Source organism: Chlorocebus sabaeus, chromosome 15 (genome assembly GCF_047675955.1).
Source record: "Chlorocebus sabaeus isolate Y175 chromosome 15, mChlSab1.0.hap1, whole genome shotgun sequence".
NCBI lineage: Eukaryota > Metazoa > Chordata > Mammalia > Primates > Cercopithecidae > Chlorocebus > Chlorocebus sabaeus.
The window spans coordinates 49566255-49590789 of record NC_132918.1 but is presented as its reverse complement, the minus strand read 5'-3'; the positions used below and the strand labels follow the sequence as shown (position 1 = coordinate 49590789).

The window sequence follows — 24535 nt, the reverse complement described above, 5'->3', positions numbered from 1 at the left end:
GCCTGTGCAACAGAGCAAGACTCCATCTCAAAAAATAATAATGCTAACTTATGTAAAATTGTAATTCATTTATTCAAAATATACTTAATTTTTACTGCTGAACTAGGACTATAGAGATGTGAGGTAGCTTGTGCCTTTGAGGAACTTAAGTCTGGTGAAGGAGATTGATGAGACAATAGATGATTATAAAACAAAACTCTGAGCTCTTAAGAGGCCTAGAACCAAAGCAGAGAGAAGTGATACTGAGCAGAGACTGCTGGAGCTGGGCTTCACCAGAGGGGTCAGGTCCAGAGAGGAGCGACTAAAACAAAGGAGCCACGGAGGAATGTAGGTTGTTCCAAAAGCCTGGGGTTTGGGATGATGAACCTGGAGAGGCACGTGGGACACATCGTCAGGGCCTTGGCTTTGCCAGAGTTGAACCTCTATCCTGAAAGCATAAGGCAGTGGGCAAGCAAAGGAGGGGCTGGGTAGTAGGAGGTGAACTCAGAGAGAGGTAACACAATATCCAAGCAAGATGGGAAGCCTTTGGAGGACTTCAGCAGAGAGTGGAAGGATCTGATGTGCTTACAAGGATCACTCTTACTGCACTGTAGTGAATAGACCACAAGCCGGGGCAAGGGTGGAGGCAGGGAGATGAGATAGGAGGCTGTGGCAGTACAGGTGGGAGAAGACAGTGGCTTGGAAGAGGGTGGAAGTAGTGGAGATAGTAAGAAATGGGTCACATTCTGGAGATAGCTTTTTAAATTTTGTAATATGGAAATGTTAAAGCCTATGCAGAGGTAGAATAGTTTGGTAAAACCCAGTGTATCCATCATTCAACAATCAACAATTCATAGCCAATGTTGTTTCATCAAAACCCTCATCTACTTTCCTTCTCCACTGTATTATTTTGAAGCAGATCCTAGACATCATACCATTTCATCTGTAAATATGTCAGAACGCATCTCTGAAAAGGTAAACAACATTTTTAATATAACCATATCATTACCATTCCTTAAAAATTAACATTTCCTTAATATCATCAAGTTCCATTCGTTAAAATTTCTGGTTGTCCCATCATTATAATTTTTTTTTACAACTGGAAACAGAATCCAACTAAAGTCCCATACTACAATTAGTTGGTATACCTGTCTTTTAATCTACAGATTTTCTATTTTTTCCCTTTGCAATTTCGTTCTGAAGAAATTCTGTGGGCCGGGCGCGGTGGCTCAAGCCTGTAATCCCAGCACTTTGGGAGGCCGAGATGGGCGGATCACGAGGTCAGGAGATCGAGACCATCCTGGCTAACACGGTGAAACCCCGTCTCTACTAAAAACACACACACAAAAAAACTAGCCGGGCGAAGTGGCGGGCGCCTGTAGTCCCAGCTACTCGGGAGGCTGAGGCAGGAGAATGGCGTAAACCCGGGAGGCGGAGCTTGCAGTGAGCTGAGATCCGGCCACTGCACTCCAGCCCGGGCGACAGAGCAAGACTCCGTCTCCAAAAAAAAAAAAAAAAAAAGAAATTCTGTGATCATAGTCTAGGAAGAAACAAGACAACTTCCTAGGTGGCGGGGCGGGGGGGTTCTTCCGTTAGGAGGTACACTCTGTGTGGCTGAGATATTGGATGTATTTGAGGTACACTCTGTGTGGCTGAGATATTGGATGTATTTTGAAGACAGATATGATAGATTTGCTAATGGTATAGATTTTTCAACCAGGGGTTGAAAAACAGAGGAATGAAAAATGACACCAAGGTTTAGGCCTGAGCAATTAGAAGGATGGTGTTGCCAACAAACTAGATACCTGGGTTGGAAGTTCAGAAGAGGAGACTGACTTGAGATACGGATTTGAAAGTTGTATTTCATTCATTCAAAATATATTTGAGGTGGGAGTATAGTACAAGAATGGACAAAACAAATAGTCCCTGGAGCCTGTGGCATAGAGGGGAACACGAAAGGCTAAAAAGCTGATTAATTACAACCATAGTAAATGCTATGAAGAAGAGCTGCATGGTGCTCTGAGGACATCTAATGGGGGAACGTAACCTAGTTGGGAGGTTCAAGGGAGGCTGTCTTTGAGGAAGTAACTTTTTTTTTTTCAGACCTAGACCTGAAGAAGTAACTTTTGAGCTGAGGCCTAAGAGATAAATAATAGTTGAAAGGAGAGAGAGTTTCTAGGTTGGGAGCTAACAGCTATCAAGGGCAGCCTGTGGAGGGAACACAGTTCTTTGGAGGCCAGTGGTGTCCAGAGTACGTGAGAAATTGATTTAAAATCAGACTAGAGAACAGGAGCCATACCATGTGGAGCCTTCAAGGTCATGCTAAGAATTTGGATCTTATACTAAGAGCATCAGAAAGCCATTGAATTATTTAAAGCAGGTTGGGACAAGAAGAGGTATATTTAATCAGTTTTGTATTACAAAAAAGTCACTGTGGCTGAAATATAGACAATGGCTTGGAAGACAGTAGCAGCCAGAAGTAGAGCAGTTAGGAAGCCACTGCAGTTGTCCAGGCTGGAGATTACAGTGGCTTGGATTTGTTAACTGGAAAAACTTTAAAGAAGTTAAATTTAACAGAGTTTAATTGAGCAAACAACCATTTGTGAATTGGGGACCCCTAAGAACCAGAATAGGTTTTAAGAACTCCAGCGTACAACATAGTCAGGCAGCATTTACAAGAAGAAAATGGAAGAAGTAAGGTACAGAGACAGCTTCATTGGCTACAGCTCAGTGTTTTGCCTTATGTGAATCAGTCAACTGCCTGAGATTGACTGAAGCTCAGCTGCTGAACTGACTGAGACTCAGCTGTTAGTTTAGGTTTTTAGTTAGTTTACATACTAAGTAAGGTTGCAGTTCATTTCGGACTTGAGTATGAAGGCATCCTTAGGCCAAATTTAGTTTAGTTTAACTGATGATGTGATTGCAGTGAAGATGGAGAGAAAGGGGAGGATTTGGGAGATACTTAAGAGACAGAAACAGCAGGACTTGGTGTCTGATGGAATATAGGGATGGATCAAGGATAGTCTTTGGGTTTTAGATTTGTTGAAGCTAGGAGTGCAACATGTCCCCCCCATGAAGCTTGTATAGAGAAGGAAGAATCTAGAAAACACTAGTACAAATGGCCTCCGACTTCTGAGGTTTCCACTTACAATTTTTTGACTTCATGATTATGCAAAAGCAATACAGGTTCAGTAGAAACCATATTTTGAGTACCCATACAAGCATTCCATTTTTTACTCAGTACAGTATTCAACAAATTTCATAAGCTATTCTATACTTTATCATAAAATAGGCATTGCATTGGATGAGTTTGCCCAACTACAGGCTAAAGTAAGTGCTTGACCCACAGTTAAGGTAGACTAGGCTAAGCTATTTGGTAGATTTTTTTTTTTTTTTTTTTAGATAGAGTCTCACTCTATTGTCCAGGCTGGAGTGCAATGATGCGATCTTGGCTCACTGCAACTTCCGCCTCCCAGGTTCAAGCAATTCTCCTGCCTCAGCCTCCCGAGTAGCTGGGATTACAGGCACATGCTACCATGCCCAGTAATTTTTGTATTTTTAGTAGAGATAGGTTTCACCATGTTGGCCAGGCTGGTTATGAACCCCTGACCTTGGGTGATCCACCCTCCTCAGCCTCCCAAAGTGCCGGAATTACAGGCGTGAGCCACTGCATCTGGCCTCTGCTATTATATTTTCTACTTACAGTGGGTTGATTGGGACATAACTTGATCATAAGTCAGGGAGCATCTGTATGTGAAAGATGAGTCAAATAATAGTCCATATCACAAACTAAGGCAGGGAAGAGGCCAGAGAAGTACAGACCTCAATGTCTGATAGAATGACACAAATGGAGGGTCCAGAAACAAGGTGTCTCAATAAGGTTAGAGTCTATGATCTTTGAAGCTCTGCACAACTACTGTCTGCTTCCTCCCTCGCAGCAGTCCTGTTGTGGTGGCGTGATGACTGTCTTCATTTGGAAGCTGTGGACACTGAGGCACAGCGGGGTGAAGGGTTTGCCCAGGCCAGACAGGACCAACTCTGAGCCTTTTGGTCTCCAAGACACTGTTTTCATCCTACTGATTCCACATTGACTAAGGTATTTTTTGGAAGAACCTAGAGCTAAAACAATAAAAAATACTGTCCTTTCCTGAAAATGAGTGTTTATTAGCCTGAGACTGTAATACTTTCAGAGACCTAGGTCATTCCTTTTTTTAGTCAACATATTCTATATGGCACTTAGTACTGCCAGCTGCTGTTCTAAGCATCTAATGAAGATTAATTGAATCCTCATATCACCCCATGAGGGAAACATTATCATCATTGCCATTAATGTTTAGTGTGGTTATCTTTTTGCTGCACAGTGTCACAAAACAGTGGCTTAAAACAACCATTTGTTATTATTTCACATGGTTCTGTGGTTTGACTGGGATCAGCTGGGCAGAGCCTCTCATGCAGTTACAGTTAGATGGTGATGAGGCTGGAGTCATCTAAAGGCATAACCAGGCTGGCATTAAAGCAGCCACAGTTCACCCAGTTTCAAGGGGGTGAAGGAGTGTACTCTAGTCCTCAGTGGGAGAGTCACAGACACTTATACGGAGGGAAGGAATTGATGGCAGCCATCTTCAGAGGTAAGCTACAATGACGGGTCATTCCCAATGAGAAAACCAAGCACAGAGAAGTTAAATTACTTACCCAAGCTGGTATGGGGATAAACAGAGTTAATCCCAGGCAGTTGAGTTCCAGAGCCTGCTGGGAGAGGCAAAAGGGATTGGGGCCCCAATAGCACAGCCCAGACTCACAGCAGAGTCAGGGTGTGACGAGCACAGCCTTATTCATAGCAGAGCTGGAGAGTCCTGGAGTCATCTATCAGGGATCGGTGAAAAGGAAGAAATTCTAAAAATACTAGGAAACGTCAAGGACTGTCTAAACAAGGCTGTTATTATGTTGGGGGTGAAAATATGGTCTCATGTGACCCAAGGCAAGTGGAAGCCTTCATACTTTCATTTATCTTTCCAATCAGGAAAGAATGAAAATATAAGAGTGTTGGTGGGCGGGGGTGGGTGGGGCATGTGTGCGTTACTTTTCCTTATAAATAATTAAAATCTGGAACCTTTAGTCAGTTACTCAAAGGGGTCATATATGGGAGAAACTAAGGCTTGGACCAGGGAGTTAAAATCTGCAGTGCAGATCAGCTTCGTCTGCTAAACGTCTGGGTCATCGATGACCTTATGCACATTTGCTCCCTCTAATGGAAGGACAAGGAAATGACATATCTACTTCAAAAAGGTTAGTCACATCTCAGGAGTAGTGGATGTTGCCAGAAGTAAGCCCACTGACCTTTGGAGTGGTTGGTTTCTCTCTGGAATTCTAGCAACCTGAGACAGTGGGTAACTTAGGCCCTTTTCAATGTGTAGCTTCTCAGAACTTCTGGGCCAGAAAGGCAGGTTCCACACACTGATTTGGACCTGTTCGACATCTGCGTGAGTGTGGTGAGTGGAAGAGCATCAGGCCATGTCCCAGGTCTTTCCAAATCAGACTCCGTTATTTCTGACATTCCTCTTCCTAAAGACCAGAGGTAGGAATTCAGGGCCGCCGTTTTCATCGTCTCTTATCACGATAGGAATCAGCGTCCTCTGCGGCTGCTCCCGCTGAACACGACGACATTCCAGCCACGGGGAACTGCTCAGGACTCAGTATCATTCTCAGACCTAGGCAGCAGGGTTCCGTGCTGGCCCTCCTCCAGAGGTGCCCAGCCGCACGGGGCAAAGAGTCTGCAGGGCCAACAGGGATGTGCCCACCCAGTGTCCACGCCATCGCCAGAGACCGCACTCTGGTACCCAGAACCTGAGAATTCCCTGCAGACTTTCAAGGCCTGCTCTGGCCGCTTCCTTGCCAGTGCCACACCCCTGGGACAGCCAAAGGGCAGCTGTTTGCAGGGGTTGTGGACCTAGTTTGTGATGGAGTTTCAGGGTCCACATGTGTGCCTGAGGCCCCTAGCAGCCTGCGGGGGGGCGGGGGCAGGGTGAGGGGAGGAGGGGATGGGAGAAGATCTGACCACCTCTTCCCCTGCTGTCTCATTCCAGCAGGAAGTGCCAGAAACTAGGAATTCTGCACTCCAACACGGTCTTCCAGATTGCTGTGAAGGTATATTTGTCAAGGGAGGAGAATAGAATGTATTTAATTAAGAACTTGCTAGCCTGGTTTATAACTTTTAAATATTTAGACACATGATATACACGCCTCCATCTGCACACTTGCTCCCCGCCTTGCGAGTGTTGAGGGGGCGGCTGTCACCACTCTCCAAAATGCCTGGCTTCTCATCGCGCTGTCTGTGTGTACAAGCTCCTGACCATGCTGACATGTTCATTCCCATCCCTACCCCAGCCCCATGCACCAATGTGATCATTTCTCAGTACCTAATTCAAAGGCCCCATCAAAAGCCTCTTCCTTGCAGTGTTGTATGAGACAGCCTCAGACCTCTGCTTGCCTTGACCTCAAGCCCCACCATAGCTCTCTGGGTTCAGCCGTTTTCAATTCTGCCTCTGCTGTCAGCCAGCGAGCTCCTCCGGGATGTTCCCAGCATCAGCATGCTGCCGTCAAATGCAAGTCATCTATGAAGTCTGCCAATTCGCCACCCCAGATGACCAACTGTCTTGGTGCGCCTCGCACTGAAGACTCTCCAAGATGCAAAACATTCAGTGCTAAAACTGAGACAGTCCCAGGCAAATGAGGACGATGGGTCACCCTAACAGGGAAGAGCCTCTTTAGAAAGGGAGGGAGCATCAGCAGTCATGGTAGAAGTGGAACTCGTTGGCCAATTTCAGTTTCAAACAACTAAGAGGACGTTGTCTTTCCTGAGCGGTGAGGAAACACCTAGGCCACACGGAAATCTGGCCAGGCTGTGCAAGTCTGGCCTGAGAAAATGGAGCGAAGAACCTTGGGCCCCAATCTCCAGAGCCCTACTAAAATCCTTCAGTGATTTCCCAGACACTCCTACTTCTCTCATTTCTCTGAAAAACCTCCTGGGAAACCGAGCTCACCATATCGCTTCCAGCTGCCCACACAAGCATTTGCCTCTCAGAATTTTTGATAGCGTCCACCCTAAAAAACAGTGAGTACAAGTCTTCCACTACACCCTGCCCAGTGTGGAGGAAAGCTATGGGTTTTCCTGCTGAGTCCTTTTCTGCATTTATGGGTGAAGGCACCTGAATTTCCTTTAGAAGCAACCCCTCACCCTCTTATTCATCAACTCCACCTTCAGACCATATCTGCAATCAGGATCAGGTGATCAGTGGCCACCTGATGGGACTGGGAGGGAGGTATATAAGCTGGTTTCTAGCACGAGTTTTTTTACATCTCAACACAAGAATGAGGAAACTGAGTCAGGACCTTTTCCACTGCCAGAGATAGAAACCCAGTTGTTCATGATATGGGGAGGATGTAGCTGACTTTAAGCAAAGCTGAATTCAAGGGCTCTAGCAAAATGAGATCTCTCTCAACCCTCACTCTCTGTCCCTTTTCTCTCTTACTTTCCTCTGCATTAGCTTCAGTCTCAGACTAGTTCTCCCCAGTTGCAAGACAGAGATATCCAGGCTGAGGGGATGGAGTTCTCCAAAACGGTGAAAGCGCACTCTTAAAAAAAAAAAAAAAAAAAAAAAAAAAAAAAAAAAAAGTCTCGAAAGAGAGCAGCGATATTGCTAATAATAACCTCTCAAGAGCAGAGTCTGAATCCACATCCGGGACATCTAACATCAGAGCTGACACTCAGAAACTCTACCAATATAGGGTACGCGCCTCCTTTCAGGACACATTAAAGAAAAATTTATCAAAATGACCACAAAACACTCTGCATCCAGCTAAGACTAACTGAGCCAGGCACATACTTTCAGCTTTATTCAGAAGAACCTGGAAAGAAGGTCTTGTTTTCACCATTTAATCAATGCAGCAAGTGAAGGCCCAAGTCCAAGGACTCCACTGCTCTGAGTGATGACAATCCACACAGGAATGATAGCCCCAGTTTACTGACTGGCAGTTCCTCAACCTCAGACATCAACCTACTGGTGCTCAGACTACACCCTCCACGTTTCCCTTCTGCCCTCACCTTGTGTGGTTCCTGGAACACCAGACTTCACTTCTTCCTGCCTTTACCTGGCCACCCAATGGCTTTTATGCATGAAAGCAGACGAAACCCCGTCTCTACTAAAAAAAAATACAAAAAACTAGCCAGGCGAGGTGGCGGGCGCCTGTAGTCCCAGCTACTCTGGAGGCTGAGGCAGGAGACTGGCGTAAACCCGGGAGGCGGAGCTTACAGTGAGCCGAGATCCGGCCACTGCACTCCAGCCTGGGCAACAGAGCGAGACTCCGTCTCAAAAAAAAAAAAAAAAAAAAAAAAAGAATAGGTGACCCAACCAGTGTGGACATGTATGAAGATCTGCCTACCCCAAGTTCCAGGAACTCATATGATTAAGAGAAATGACTACTCTGTAATTATAGTAGAAAGAGGGATAATGCATTTGTGTGTACTTATGTATTATGTATGTATTTTAAAAGCTAATACATGTAAACAGAAAAAATAATTTTCAAATACTGCACAAGGGTACACAGAGAAAAATGGGTCTCCCTCCCTCTCTGCCCCCAGGTTTCTCCCTAAAAGTATATACTGTTACCAGATCTTGGGTGTCCTTCCATAGATATCCCGTGCATATCTAAGCGCATATATATATGTGTGTGTGTGTGTGTGTGCGCATTTAAACTCACAAATTTTTTCCTTTTTCTTGTTGTATATAAATGAGAGCACACTACACATGCCACTCTACCTTATTTCATTTATTTAACAATAGATAATGGAAAACCTTCTATGCTGGGACATATGGATCTGTCTTATTCTTTTAGTGACTGCATAGTATTCCATTGTACGAATTTGTTTAGGCTCCCTCAAATCATGGGACATTGTATGAATTTTTAACCCATCATCTAATAATTGGCTGGCATTTGTTTCCAATCTTTTGCTTTTGTGTTTACATTTTAGACATATTTTTATAATAGAGCTATAAACAAAGAGAAAAAAGTTTTCTGCTTAACTCTTATTTAACCAGAAAATATGATGAACAGAGGCCATACAATATTCTGAGGGTTCTTGGTAGTTGGAATAAAGAGAATTCAAATTCTCAGCTCTCAAGTAAAACTTTTCGGAATTCTTCTGCTGTGTATTAAATGCAAACTAAACAGAAGTTCGTGTCTTAGGGATCTTTAGTTGCTTAAGCAAAATGTGATGTTGGAAGGAAAAAAGGTAGAAACTAAGGGAGGACAGGGAAAAGTTGGAAACAGGAAGCAGAAAACTTCCCTCTCTCCACCTCTTGTCATCTGTGTCCCCCTGTGTCACCTTTCTTCATTTCTGTCTGTGCTAATCATCAGCCTTCTCTGCCTCTCCCTGCCTGCAGATGGAAGATGCTAGCCAGCCCTACAGGACCTCATAGGCAAGGGAATCCACGGCCCTCCTTCCCCACCCCCACTAAAGAGACTGGTTCCCCCATGATCCGATGAGCTCTGGTGAAAGGGACAGAGCCCTATCGTAGAAGATGGCTGCAGGGGCCCCACGCCAAGGACAAACACGGTGATTGGAGATGGGTGGGCTGGGAACAGCCATCAAGTGCCACCACGTGGTCCCATGGGAACAAGAGCTTTGTGGACAAGAGCTGCTTAGTAACTCTGCATGAGGGACCCTCAAAGCCGTCACAATGGCTTCAGCTTGGCTGTCTAGCTCTCTAACCCGGAGTATTCCATTATAGATAATGTCAGGATAGGTCAGAAAAAGTTCTGCCCAGGTCTTGTCCAACAACAGCATTTCACACTTATTTGTGGGTGAGATGTGGTGTGCTGAATTGAGGAGTAGGATTCATGTATTTGTAAAGGATGCTTCAGCTCCTGTCCCCTACACATACACACAAAAGTTTTGAGAATGTTTTCATATCACCTTGTCAGATTGCAAATGTGTTATTCTCAAGTAATGTCATGGACTTGTTTGGGTAACACTTGTTTTTGTTTTTGTTTTCAGACAGGGTATCACTCTGTCGCCCAGGCTGGAGTGCAGTGGCACAATCTCAGCTCACTGCAGCCTCGAACGCCCGGGCTCAAGCTATCCTCCCACCCTAGCCTCCTGAGTAGCTGGGATTCATGAGCCACCACACCCAGCTAAATTTTTAATGTTTTGTAGAGACGGCGTCTCGCCATGTTGCCCAGGCTGATCTTGAACTCCTGGGCTCAAGCGATCCACCCATCTTGTCCTCCTAAAGTGTTGGGATTACAGGTTTGAGCCACTGCGCCCACCAACACTTGTTTTGTTCTTTTTGAGAACAAATGTTTAAAGAAATATGTTTCGATCTGAAAATGAGTAACGTAAAGAAGCCATATGTGTTTGAAAGAAAGTCCGCTGAAGCTAGGGTAATGGTCTGTCTCAACTCCTGACTCACTAGGGTAACCCCAGCCCCTAGTGACAGTTTTAACAGGAAAGCCCAGTCGGCCCTCTCCTTGAGCATCAGTCTTGGGGCGTCTCTCTGAAGAACACTGCTGAACCACACAGACTCCGAGGGAACTCCTACTCTCTGTGCACACTGGAGAGGAAACTCCTGCCAGCAGAGGTCACTGCCGTACCAGCTGGGAGTCAGCGGCAGGACAGCCTCCTCACAACAAGGCTGTGCCCGCCTCTCCCCTGCCCTCTTCTTAACCTCATGACTGCTTAGCTCAGTGAAGGAGATAAATGGCAGTGTTGCACTAATCAAGTGTGTGCGGGCCATCAGCAGTTTTTTTCTCAGTAGTAGGCTTTGATATCCCAAACCTAAGGGTGTTTAACATTAGTACTCAGAATAAGAACACACGAGAACAGCGGGTTCTGCTTTCACCTTGGATTGTATTTTTCCATGTTTAGCCCAATCATAAACTTAATCCACCTGCTTCTTGCCTGGATGACTGAGAGTAGACTCCCACCTCAGGACGCAAGCCCGTGTGCATGGGCATGCACGTACACACACCCCACGCACACAACAAGACCCTCCTAGAGAAGGAAATGATTCCATGATATGGCACCTCAAATATTTATCATTTCTTGATGTTGGGAACATTTCAAATCTTCTAGCTATTTTAAAATACACAATGAATTATTGTTAATGATTGTCACCCTACTGTGCTATGAAACACGAGAACTTACTCCTTCTAACTATATCTTTGTACCCATTATTCAGCCTCCCTGTTCACCCCTGCTTCCCAGCCACTGGTAGTCATCATTCTACTCTCTACTTCCACGAGATCCACCTTTTGAGCTCCCATAAATGAGAGGCATCTATGAGCCACTTGTGGGCCAAGAGCTAGCCACAGACAGGACCTATGTATAATGGACCGACTTGCCAGCCCTCTCAATGGTCACCATCAGAGCAAAGACATGTCACCAGGGCTCATCCACCAATTAAAGGTGGAGGAGAAGAAACTGTAAAATGTGGGAGGAAGCAGTTGGGCACCTACAGACCATTGCATTGCCACATGGTGCCATCTGCCTCACATACTGGCCCAGGCCAAGAGGCTGCCAGCCTCAGAGGCCAGGTGAAAATACCAACTACAGGAGCCATTAGGATATATGGCCTGTCCCCCACCCAAGCACCAGGTAATTGAGCAGCCAGGTCATTGAACCTTACAGCCTTTGGGCAATGGATGTGTGATATGCTTGTTCCCATACAAACATCTAGGCCATTCTGTATCTTTGTGACTGTGACCTAGCAATTGCAAGGCACAAATCTGAGTCTAAGATTAACACAGAGGTAATAACTGTCCTATTACATGTTGTCTGCAAAAAACAACACAGACTTAACAGCATCTTATTGGAAATGAAGTTGAAACTGAAAATTTAGAAGAGATTCTAGCGGAAGAGGAATGATAAATACAAATTAATTGGACCATTCCCACTATTGTGAATTTAAAATGTGTAAAATATCACAGATACTCCCTTTATTCAAAGAAGTGCCTTTATTCCTTTCTTTTAGTGATGGTAAAGATATTGAGGACATTTTTTCTTTTGTTCTTTTTGGGTTTTTTTGTTGTTGTTGTTAAAGTAAGACATGCCCACGGTACCGTATGCAAATCTTGCATGCAGCTCAATGAATTTTAACATATGTAAAACGAGTGACAAGTTCTATGGATCTGTGTCCTCATTTGTCAAGTGAATGTTACTGAGACAGCATTTCCTAAGTCTCCTCTTAGAAACTTTCTTCTAAGCCAGCAAAATTCATTCTGCATGTTTTGATGCAATAGATCCTGTATCACGATTGTGGTATCTTTTACCCCACCCCTAACACAGTGGTCCTGGCATAATTGGCACTGGATAAATCTTTGTTAGGCTGAGTTCTCCAGAACTGCCTCTGATGCTACCCCCAAAAGAGCCTAGCTTTGGAAGGAGAAGGATGTGAACCAAACAGTCCACAGTCCGTGGTCTATAGCACTGCCAGTCATCACAGTGCACACAGAGATCCCATCACCTCCACACTGGTAAATGCTCACATGGAGGGGGTTTAATAGATATGGATGGATGGATGGATGGATGGATGGATGGATGGATGGATGGATGGATGGATGGATTTCTGTTCCAAATCCTTCAGGGACAGAAAAAGAACTAAACAAAAAAGGAAGTTCTGATGTTAAAGGACGGTGGTCTTGACAGAAAAGGGGATTCCCTGGCCATCCAGCCTGATGCTGATTGTTCAAATCAATTTCCAGTTCCTCTGTAGTGTAATGACACAATCAAAAGAAATCCGAAATCCTCTGGAGTTCAGCATCTTGTCTGAAGCCATAACAGAACCAGAGTGTTAGTATCAACTATTTGCTGAAGGTTTTGTTTTGTGGCTGATTACGTTGGGTCAGCTGGGAAGAAGTATCTGTGTCAGTTAGGATGCTGTGGTCTGCAATCCACAGAAAAACCACCTTAACAAGGTGTCCCAAAGGAAGCAATTCCAAAGCGCAGCCACGTCAACAAGGACTCGGGCCTTTATTCACACCTGTCGACTCTGTTTGTAATATCTACCCTCATGGCCAGAAGAAGGCCAAAGCCAATGGAAGCATCCGGCCCTTACACGAGTCCAAAAGCAAGGAGAAAGGGCAGCATGACAGGACCCTCTCCCTTCCTTACAGACCCTCAGCACTTCACAATAGCCCAATCCCTAGCAAAGAGGAAAGGGATGGCTCCTATGAGGGTTCTCCACTGACAGTGGTGGCATGGTTACTGAATAGCTAAACAGAATCGAGGCTCCATGAGGATGGACAGAGAAGACATGAGTTATGGGTAAACAACAAACATGTTCACCATAGCATGGCCACAGTGGCAGTCCTTGGCAATTATCCAGGCCAATCAAAACCCAACTAAATAAATTACCTTTTAACTTTAAAGAACCAATTGCCACAGTAAAATTGGATCATAGGCCTTGATCAGGCAACCAAGGGCTGTTTGTAAAAAACTGGCTTATGGGGCCAGGCATGGCGGTTCACATCTGTAAGCCCAGCACTTTGGGAGGCCGAGTTGGGCAGATCACCTGAGGTTGGGAGTTCAAGACCAGCCTGGCTAACATGGTGAAACTCCGTCCGTCTCTACTAAAAATACAAAATTAGCTGGGTGTGGTGGTGGGCGCCTGTAATCCCAGCTACTTGGGAGGCTGAGGCAGGAAAATCGCTTGAATCTAGTAGGTGGAGTTTACAGTGAGCTGGGATCACGCCACTTCACTCCAGCCTGGGCAACAGAGTAAGACTCCATCTCCAAAATAACTAACTAACTAAATAAATAAATAAACTGGTTTCTGAAGGCCCTCAGTGACAATGTGAGCCTTCTTGCTCTGTTTACCACAGATTCACTGCAGCAAATGCAGAGACTTGATAAGTGTGCTTGGCCTCTTCCTGGCTAAAGGGCATGGCTTTAGGAGAAAGCAGTTCATTGTGTGGCCTTCCAGAACAGTCATCGTTTGTTCCTTCTCAATGAAACTCTGTAGTCTGGGAACAGAATCGACTAACCTTCAGCTTCCCTTGCTAGCTCCACCTCGAGAGCACACCCACGTGAGCCTGGATAAATTGCACTGTGAGGAGGAGTGCGGGGGTGGGCAATGACCCTGGAAGGACCGGAGGTGAGGGGAAAGGGTGATTTTCCAGGAAGTACCAAAAATGTCACCTAAGAGGTTCGTACACTAACAATTGGTCTTTTATTTCTGTCCTTTCTCTATAGTTATAGAGGCAAGACCAAGGCTATCCCTGAATGCTGGGACAAAGAGAGAGAGAGAGAGAGATCAGGGTCTGAGTGTGAGTGTGGGGAAGTGGGCAGGGCCAGAGTGAGTTATACCTGCAGTGATTAACCCACCCTTAGGGCTTGCTCTGGTTCCACAGGGTGCCAGTCTTTCCCCTCCCTCTCATGGTTGGGAGGAGCTCACGGGACCAACTTGGTAAAAAACAGGTGTGTTTGGGGTCATCGTTGCTGTCACATGCCCTCTTGGCCTCTTTTCCACCTTCTTCCTTATTCTACTTCTACTTCCATCCTTTTTCTGTGACTCTGCATTGGCTGCAGTGGAGGGAGCCATTTCCCCTAAGACCCCTAAGACCAGGGTATGTGTACCACAAGAGGCATCTGAGATCATTTCAGTGGCACATAAACATTTTATAGTTTAATAGATATGCACTTAGTTTACTTCTCTTTACCAAAAAATTGCAAGTTGTGTGGTAGCCATATATACTAGTGTGTTCTCATGCTGCTATAAAGAACTGCCCAAGATTGGGTAATTTATAAAGGAAAGAGTTTTAATTGACTCATAGTTCCACAGGGCTGGAAAGGCCTTAGAAAACTTACAATCATGGCAAAAGGGGAAGCAAACATGTCCTTCTTCATATGGCAGCAGAAGAAGTGCAGAGCAAAGCAGAGGAACAGCCCCTTATAAAACCATCAGATAGCGTGAGAACTTACTATCATGAGAACAGCATGGGGTTAACCGCCCCCACGATTCCATTACCTCCCATCAGGTCCCTCCCACAACATGTGAGGATTATGGGAACTACAATTCAAGAGGAGGTTTGGGTGTAGACACAGAGTCAAACCATATCACCATAAGAATTCCATTGATTCTTGAGCTCTTCCTCCAGGAGGAGAATCCTGAACTCCCCATAGAGGTTGAGGAAAACAAGACCCAGATGGAGGCGACTTGCCTGGCAACATGGAGCATAAAAACAGTGATTTCAGGATTAAAAATCATGTTTGGGGTTCCAGTGCTTTTCTCTCCACACCGCTCTTCTGTTAAATACATCTGTTTCATCTGGTGCACTTTCTATTTTTATATTAACGAAGTTTTTCTTGTAAATTAATGGAAATGGCTGCTTTCTAGAGGACAATGTAAAGAACTGGCCATTTCTGGATTCTAACCTGATTTCTAACGCCACTTGCATCTACAGCTTTTGACAACTCTCCTAATAACTTTCTATTTCCTCATCCAGGAAATTACAGGACATTTCTGACATTTCAATGAGTTTTAGTTAGGGACTTTAAAGGTAATGAGTATCTATTGCCTGGTTTCAAAGGAAGCGTAATTAAAATTAAAATCTAATACCCAAAATAAAAAGCTACATCATAGACAAGATTGCACAGCTTACATTTCTTTGTCAATCTGTTTTGTAAATGTCTGCATTTCTCATTGCAAACTCAATGTAACTAAGACATCTAGTGTTCAGTCCTAAGAAAAACAAATTTCCATGAATCTGGGTTTAAAGAATTCACAAAATCCCTTTTATGTTCCCTCTGAGTAAAACAGAATTCTTCCCCCCACCCCCGATCCTGGGAAACCTCTTTATGGTTCTTTCTGTGTTTAGCCCTTTCCCAGGTGAAAATGTTTTTCATATCACAGACGCTCATGAAATGTTTCCCACATTTAGTGTTATTGTTATTATAACTGTGTTGTGAGTCACACGGATAAAACCCATCCCCTCAGTCCAACCTCACCCTCCTCTAACTTTTAAAGCAATTGTCTCAGATAGAAAATCCCTTTCCTCGGCTGGGAGTGGAGGCTCACGCCTGTAATCCCAGCGCTTTGGGAGGCCGAGGCGGGCCGATCACGAGGTCAGGAGATTGAGACCATCCTGGCTAACACAGTGAAACCCCATGTCTACTAAAATTAGCCGGGGACGGTGGCGGGCGCCTGTAATCCCAGCTACTCGGGAGGCTGAGGCAGGAGAATGGTGTGAACCCGGGAGGCAGAGCTTGCAGTGAGCCGAGATCACCCCACTGCGCTCCAGCCTGGGCGACAGAGCGAGACTCCGTCTCAAAAAAAAATAAAAAATAAAAAAAAAAAATAAAAAAGCCTTTCCTCTTCAATGGGGCTGCATGTAGGTCACATCTTGTTTTCTGGATTTCTAGTAATTAAGAATGTACACATAAACCCAAGATATTTAAATTATTTCATATAAATGTAGATAACATTAATTTCTATCACATAATGAATAATATTTGCATATCAAGATAACTTATAAAGGTGAATTATGTATTAAATATGGCAGCAAAAGTGCAAGCAACAAAAATAGGTGAACTGGACATCACCGAAATTTAAAATTTTATGCTTCAAAGGGCACTATCAAGAAAATGAAGACAACCCACAGAATGGTAGAAAACATTTGAAAATCATGTGTCTGATAAAAGACATATTTAAAATATGTAAAGTACTATTACAACTCAAAAAGACAACCCAATCTATAAATGGGCAAGGAATCTAAATAGACATTTTTGCCCAAATTTTGGGGTGATGAGTACACTAGAAACACACCCACCATTATACAATATACTCATGTAGGAAACATGCACATTTGTATATTTTTTCAGGTGTACAAATGGCTAATAAACACATGATGCTCAACATAATAAACACAAGATGTCCAACATCATTAACCATTAGGGAACTGCTAATCAAAACCACAATGAAATACCACCTCACACCATCTAGAGTGGCTGTAATAATAATTTAAAAAAAAAAGATAAAAACAAGTATGAGGGAAAGTGTAGAGAAATTGGAACCCACATGCATTGCTGGTGGAAATGTAAAATGGTGCAGCTGCCTTAGAAACAATTTGGCAGTTCCTCAAAAGATTAAACAGAGTTACCACATGACCCAGCAATTTCACTCCTGGCTGAAGTGAAATTCACTGAAAACAAATGAAAGCCTATGTCTATACACACACTTGAAGACAAGCATCCTTCATAATAACCAAAAAGTGTAAACAACCCAAATGTCCATCAACTGATGAAAGGATAGATAAAACGTGGCCTATCCACACAATGAACTATCATTCAGCCATAAGAATAGGCAAATCTACAGAGACAGAAAGTTGATTATCAGTTGCTTAGGGATAGGGTGGGGATGGAATGGGAGGGAGAATGAGTTGGAGGGAAATGGAAAGTGACTCCTAATGGGTATGGAGTTTTTTTGGGGGGTGAGGAAAATATTTTAAAATGGATTGTGGTGATGGTTGTTCAACTCTGCGAACGTACTAAAAAACATTTAAGGCCAGGTGCGGTGGCTCACGCCTGTAATTCCAGCACTTTAGGAGGCCAAGGTGGGTAGATCACCTGAGGTCAGGAATTCGAGACCAGCTGGCCAACATAATGAAACCCCGTCTCCACTAAAAATACAAAAAAATAGCTGACTTGGTGGCAGGTGCCTGTAATCCCAGCTACTTGGGAGGCTGAGACAGGAGAATCGCTTGAACTTGGGAGGTGGAGGTTGCAGTGAACTGAGCTCATGCCACTGCACTCCAGCTTGGGCAACAAGAGTGAAACTCCATCTCAAAAAACAGTTTTTAAAAAAATAAATTGAAAACATTTAATTATATTTCAAAGTATAATGGGTGAATTTTATGGTATGTGAATTATATCTCAACAAAGCTCTTATTTAAATGTAGGTTATAAGTAGTAACTTATATATATATATCACATTTTCTGTGTATATGTATATAAATATATATATCACATTTTCTGTATAAGGAACCTCCACACTATTTTCCATAGTGACTGTACTGATTTATATTTCCATCTGCAGTATCTGAGTGTTTTCCTTTCTCCACATCTTCACCAGCATCTGCTTTTTTGTGTTTTTATGTATTATATATAACGTGATATATATAAATCTATATATATCACATTTTCTGTATCCAATCAATCATTGATGGATACTACATTGGTTCCTTGACTTTGCTATGATAAATAATAGTGCTGCAATAAACACACAAGTGTGGGTGGTTTTTTTAAAATTTTATTTCTTTTGTTCGGGGTAGATTCCTTTAGTGGGATTGCTCTATTTTTAGTTCCTTGAGCTTTTTCCATAAAGGTTGAACCAAATCTACATTCCCACCATCAGGGTACAACAGTTCTCTTTTTTCGCATCCATGCCAACATTTGTTGTTTTTAACTTTTTAATAGTAGTTATTCTGACTGATGTAAGATGGTATCTCAGTGTGGTTTTTAGTTTGCATTTCGTTAATGACTGAGTGATGTTGAGCATTTTTTCATGTGTTTGTTGGCTGCTTATATTTCTTCTTTTAAGAAATGTAGAAATGTCCATTGATGTCCTTCACCCAGTTTTTAATGGAGTTATTTGTTTTTTTCTTATTCAATTGTTTGAGTTCCTTGTAGATTCTGGATATTAGTCCTTTGGTGAAGGAATAATTTGCACATATTTTCTACCATTCTATAGGTTGTCTGTTCATTCTGTTGATTATTTCAGAAGTATTTCAGTTTAATTAAATCCCATTTGTCTGTTTTCGTTTTTATTACATTTGCTTTTGGGGTCTTTGTCATAAATTCTTTACCTAGGCTGATATTCAGAAGTGTTTTTCCTAGATTTTCTTCTAGGATTTTAATAGCTTCAGGCTTTACATTTAGGTCTTTAATCCCTCTTGAATTAGTTTTTGTATGTGATGAGACAAAGGGGTCCAGTTTCCTTCTCCCACATGTGGCTAGCCAATTTTCCCAGAACCATTTATTAAATAAGGGTGTCCTTTCCCTATTGTTTATTTTTGTCAACTTTGTCAAAAATCAGTTGGTTGTAGGTATGTGACTTTATTTCTGGGTCCTCTGTTCTGAACCACTGATCAATGTGTCTATTTCTGTACCAGTACCATGCTGTTTTAGTTACTATAGCCTTGCAGTATAATTTGACATCAGGCAATGTAATGCCTCCAGATTTGTTCTTTTTGCTTAGGGATGCTTTGGTTATTTGGGCTTTTATTTAGGTTCCATAAAAACTTTAAGATAGCTTTCTTCTAGTGAGTAGTAACTTTTAAATTGATACATAATAATTGTACATATTTATGGAGTACATTTGATATTTTGATACATGAATACAGTGTGTAATGATCAAATCATGGTGAATAGAATACCCATTACCTCAAACATTTATCATTTCTTTGTGTTGGGAACATTTCAAATTTTCTCTTCTAGTTATTTTGAAATATATGATAAATTATTGTTAACTTAGTCATCCTCCTGTGCCGTCAAATGCTAGAATATATTCCTTTTATCTAACTGTATTTTTTGCACCCATTAACCAACCTCTATTCATCCCCCGACCTTCCCAACCTCTGGCAACCATCATTCTACTCTCCACTTCCATGAGATCAACTTTTTAAGCTCCCACATGTGAGTGAGAGAATGCAGTATTTGTCTTTTTTCACTTTACTCACCTAGTTATTTCACTTAACATAGCAATCTCTCGTTTCATTCATGTTGTTGTGAGTGACAGGATTTCATTCTTTTTTATGACTGAGTTGTATTTCATTGTGTATATGTACCACATTTTCTTTATGCATACATCCATTGATGGACACTTAGATTCATCTCATATCTTAGCTATTGTGAAGAATGTTGCAATAAACATAGGTATGCAGATATCTCTTCAATATACTGGTTTCCTTTCTTTTGCACATATATCTAGCAGTGGGATTGCTGGATCATATGGTAGATCTATTTTTAGATCTCAGTGTTTTGAGGAACCTCCACACTGTTTTCCATAGTGACTGTACTGATTTATATTTCCATCTGCAGTGTATGAGTGTTTTCCTTTCTCCACATCCTCACCAGCATCTGCTTTTTTGTGTTTTCGATAATAGCCGTTTCAACTGGGATGAGGTGAGATCTCACTGTGGTTTTGATTTGCATTTTCCTGAAAATTAGTAATGTTGAGCATTTTTGATATGCCTGTTGGCCATTTGTATGTCTGATTTTGAGAAATGTCTCTTCAGTTCATTTGCCCTTTTAAAAATTGTATTACTTGGTGTTTGTTGTTGTTGTTGTTGTTGTTGAGTTGAGTTCCCTATATATTCTGGTTATTAATCCCTTGTTGAATGGATACTTTGCAAATATTTTTCCCAATCTATAGATTGTCTCTTCACTTTGTTGATTGTTTCCTTTGCTGTGCAGAAGCTTTTTAGCTTTATGCAATCTTATTTGCCTATTTTTTCTTTAGTTGTCTATGCTTTTGAGGTTTTAACCCCCCAAAATTTGCCCAGACCAATATCATAAAGCACTTTCCTGATGTTTTCCTCTAGTAGTTTCAAGTCTTACATTTAAGTTTTAATCTATTTTGATTTGATTTTTATGTATGGTGAGAAATAGGGGTTTCTTTTTTTTTTTTTTTTTTAACTGCTGAACTTTTTATTGGCCTCCTGCTCCCCAAAGGGTACCCTGTTTCTGCTGTCTTAATGTCTCAGAACTTTGGTGTCATTCGTCTCAGACACCACTTTGCCATCCACTATCTGGTGGGTGGTGGTCTTTTGGATGGTTTGCATGGAGTTGCTACCGTCGAGGGCATCACCAAGATTGAAGCCCTCGCCATTTTCCAGCAGGCAGCAGTAGGTGGTGCTCTCAGCCTTCAGCTTGACTTTGGTGTTCGGCAGGGCCTCATACTCCCGGGCCTGGCACTGCCCCTCTACCCGGGTCTGTGCCAGCTCTGACTCCAGATACAGCAGGATCCCATTGAGCTGCTCCATCTGCAGGGCATAGCGGGCCTCCACCTTCCTCAGGCTGTTCTCCAAGCTGGGCTTCAGATTTCTCATCGAGTTCAGGTCGATCTCCAAGGACTGGACTGTACGTCTCAGCTCCCTGAGCGTCATCTCAGCAGCTCTAACCTCAGCGGACTGCGTGGTGACTACTGTGGTGCCCTCCTCGATCTGCTGAGACCAGTACTTGTCTAGCCCCTCTCGGTTCTTCTGAGCCAGCTCCTCACATGGGCTCGGATGTCTGCCATGATCTTGGCGAGGACCTGAGATTTGGGGGTATCTACCTCCACAGTCAACCCTGAGCTGGCAACCTGGGCTTGTAGGCCTTTTAGTTCCTCTTTGTGGTTCTTTTTCATAAAGAGCAGCTCCTCCTTGAGAGCCTCGGTCTCTGTCTACAGCTGCAGCCGAGTGACATTGGTGTCATCAATGACCTTGGGGAGCTCACAGTTGTCCCTCTCCACAGACTGGCGCATGGCCAGCTCTGTCTCATACTTGACTCGAAAGTCATCAGCAGCAAGACAGACATTGTTGATCTGCAGAACCATGTGAGCATTGTCCACAGTATTTGCGAAGATCTGAACCCTCAGATCCTCGATGGTCTTGAAGTAATGGCCCCAGTCTCTGACCTGGGGTCCCTTCTTCTCCAGATGCTCCCAGATTTTGCTCTCCAACTTCTGGTTCTCTATCTTCAGGTAGGAGGCCAGGCAGTTGTTCAGGCTTTGCATGGTCTCCTTTTCATTTTGGATGCCTCCCGTTCCTATCAGACCTCTGGCCATCCCCGCAGCCACGCCTCTGGACCCCAAGCCACCCCGGAAACTGATAGAGTGGGACACAGAGATCCAGGAACCAGAGCCCCCCACGCCTGCATAGACACTTGCCACGCTGCTGACCGGCCAGGTGCTGTAGCTGGGTGCCTGGGAGGACTCCAGGAACCAGTAGTTGGTGGAGAAGGTAGAGCGAGTGGTGAAGCTCATGCTGTCCAGGGATGAGAGTGAGAGGACAGGACTCAGGCTTTGCTGATGACTGAGATAGGGGTTTCATTTTTCTGTCTATGAATATGCAGTTTTCCCAGCACCATTTACTGAAGAGACTGTCATTTCTCCATTGAATGTTCTTGGTACTTTTGTCAAAAATTAATTGGCTGTAAATACATGGATTTACTTCTGGGTTCTCAACTGTGTTCCATTGGTCTATGTGTCTGGTTTTATACCAGTACCATGCTGTGTTGTTTACTATAGTTTTGCAGTATATTTTGAAGTCAGGTAATGCGATGCCTCCAGTTTTGTTGTTTTTCACTCAGGACTGCTTTGGCTATTTGGGGCCTTCTGTGGTTTCTTTTGTTTTAAAGAAAATTTTAAGCTAACATTCTTACTGGACATCTGTGGTTTCATATGAATTTTAGGGTCATTTTTTCTACTTCTGTGAAGAATGTCTTTGGTATTTTGATAGAGATTGCACTGAATCTGTAGATTGTTTTTAGTGGTATAGTCGTTTACATAGTATAAATTCTTCCAGTCCATGAACAGGGATGTCTTTCCATTTTCTCTGTGACCTCTTCAATTTCTTTCACTCATGTTTTATAGTTTACCTTTTAGAGATCTTTCATCAACTTGGTTAAATTTACTCCTACATTTTTTATAGCTGTTGTAAATGAGACTGATCTCTTGATTTCTTTTTCCACTAGTCTGTTATTGGTATATAGAAATGATACTGATTTTTGTATGTTAATTTTTTATCCTGCAATTTTACTGAATTTGCTTATCAGTTCTAAGAGTGTTTTGTTTTGGTGGAACTTTTAGGGTTTTCTTTTTTTTTTTTTTTTTTTAAATTTATTTATTATTATTAAACTTCAAGTTGTAGGGTACATGTGCACAACGTGCAGGTTTGCTACATATGTATACTTGTGCCATGTTGGTGTGCTGAACCCATCAACTCGTCATTTACATCAGGTATAACTCCCAATGCAATCCCTCCCCCCTCCCCCCTCCCCATGATAGGCCCCGGTGTGTGATGTTCCCCTTCCCGAGTCCAAGTGATCTCATTGTTCAGTTCCCGCCTATGAGTGAGAACATGCAGTGTTTGGTTTTCTGTTCTTGTGATAGTTTGCTGAGAATGATGGTTTCCAGCTGCGTCCATGTCCCTACAAAGGACACAAACTCATCCTTTTTTATGGCTGCATAGTATTCCATGGTGTATATGTGCCACATTTTCTTAATCCAATCTGTCACTGATGGACATTTGGGTTGATTCCAAGTCTTTGCTATTGTGAATAGTGCTGCAATAAACATACGTGTGCATGTGTCTTTATAGCAGCATAATTTATAATCCTTTGGGTATATACCCAGTAATGGGATGGCTGGGTCATATGGTACATCTAGTTCTAGATCCTTGAGGAATCGCCATACTGTTTTCCATAATGGTTGAACTAGTTTACACTCCCACCAACAGCGTAAAAGTGTTCCTATTTCTCCACATCCTCTCCAGCACCTGTTGTTTCCTGACTTTTGAATGATCGCCATTCTAACTGGTGTGAGATGGTATCTCATTGTGGTTTTGATTTGCATTTCTCTGATGGCCAGTGATGATGAGCATTTTTTCATGTGTCTGTTGGCTGTATGAATGTCTTCTTTTGAGAAATGTCTGTTCATATCCTTTGCCCACTTTTTGATGGGGTTGTTTGTTTTTTTCTTGTAAATTTGTTTGAGTTCTTTGTAGGTTCTGGATATTAGCCCTTTGTCAGATGAGTAGATTGCAAAAATTTTCTCCCATTCTGTAGGTTGCCTGTTCACTCTGATGGTAGTTTCTTTTGCTGTGCAGAAGCTCTTTAGTTTAATGAGATCCCATTTGTCAATTTTGGCTTTTGCTGCCGTTGCTTTTGGTGTTTTAGACATGAAGTCTTTGCCCATGCCTATGTCCTGAATGGTACTACCTAGGTTTTCCTCTAGGATTTTTATGGTATTAGGTCTAACATTTAAGTCTCTAATCCATCTTGAATTAATTTTCGTATAAGGAGTAAGGAAAGGATCCAGTTTCAGCTTTCTACTTATGGCTAGCCAATTTTCCCAGCACCATTTATTAAATAGGGAATCCTTTCCCCATTTCTTGTTTCTCTCAGGTTTGTCAAAGATCAGATGGCTGTAGATGTGTGGTATTATTTCTGAGGATTCTGTTCTGTTCCATTGGTCTATATCTCTGTTTTGGTACCAGTACCATGCTGTTTTGGTTACTGTAGCCTTGTAGTATAGTTTGAAGTCAGGTAGCGTGATGCCTCCAGCTTTGTTCTTTTGACTTAGGATTGTCTTGGAGATGCGGGCTCTTTTTTGGTTCCATATGAACTTTAAAGCAGTTTTTTCCAATTCTGTGAAGAAACTCATTGGTAGCTTGATGGGGATGGCATTGAATCTATAAATTACCTTGGGCAGTATGGCCATTTTCATGATATTGATTCTTCCTATCCATGAGCATGGTATGTTCTTCCATTTGTTTGTGTCCTCTTTTATTTCACTGAGCA

The 24535-nt window shown here is 42.9% G+C and overlaps 1 protein-coding gene and 1 pseudogene across 2 annotated transcripts in view; one reads left to right on the top strand and one right to left on the bottom strand.

The window, feature by feature from the left end:
- Positions 1-24535, top strand: part of ZBTB38 (zinc finger and BTB domain containing 38) — a 161768-nt gene that overhangs the window by 125926 nt on the left and 11307 nt on the right. Inside the window, exon 6 of one of the 2 annotated variants that reach the window (XR_012095573.1) lies at positions 3918-4075. The exons of the other annotated variant lie outside the window; for it this stretch is intronic. The gene's annotated coding sequence lies outside the window, so the exon portion shown is untranslated. The remainder of the gene's footprint in view (positions 1-3917; positions 4076-24535) is intronic. 2 annotated transcript variants of the gene reach the window in all.
- Positions 20725-21998, bottom strand: LOC103241572 (keratin, type I cytoskeletal 18 pseudogene; annotated as a pseudogene).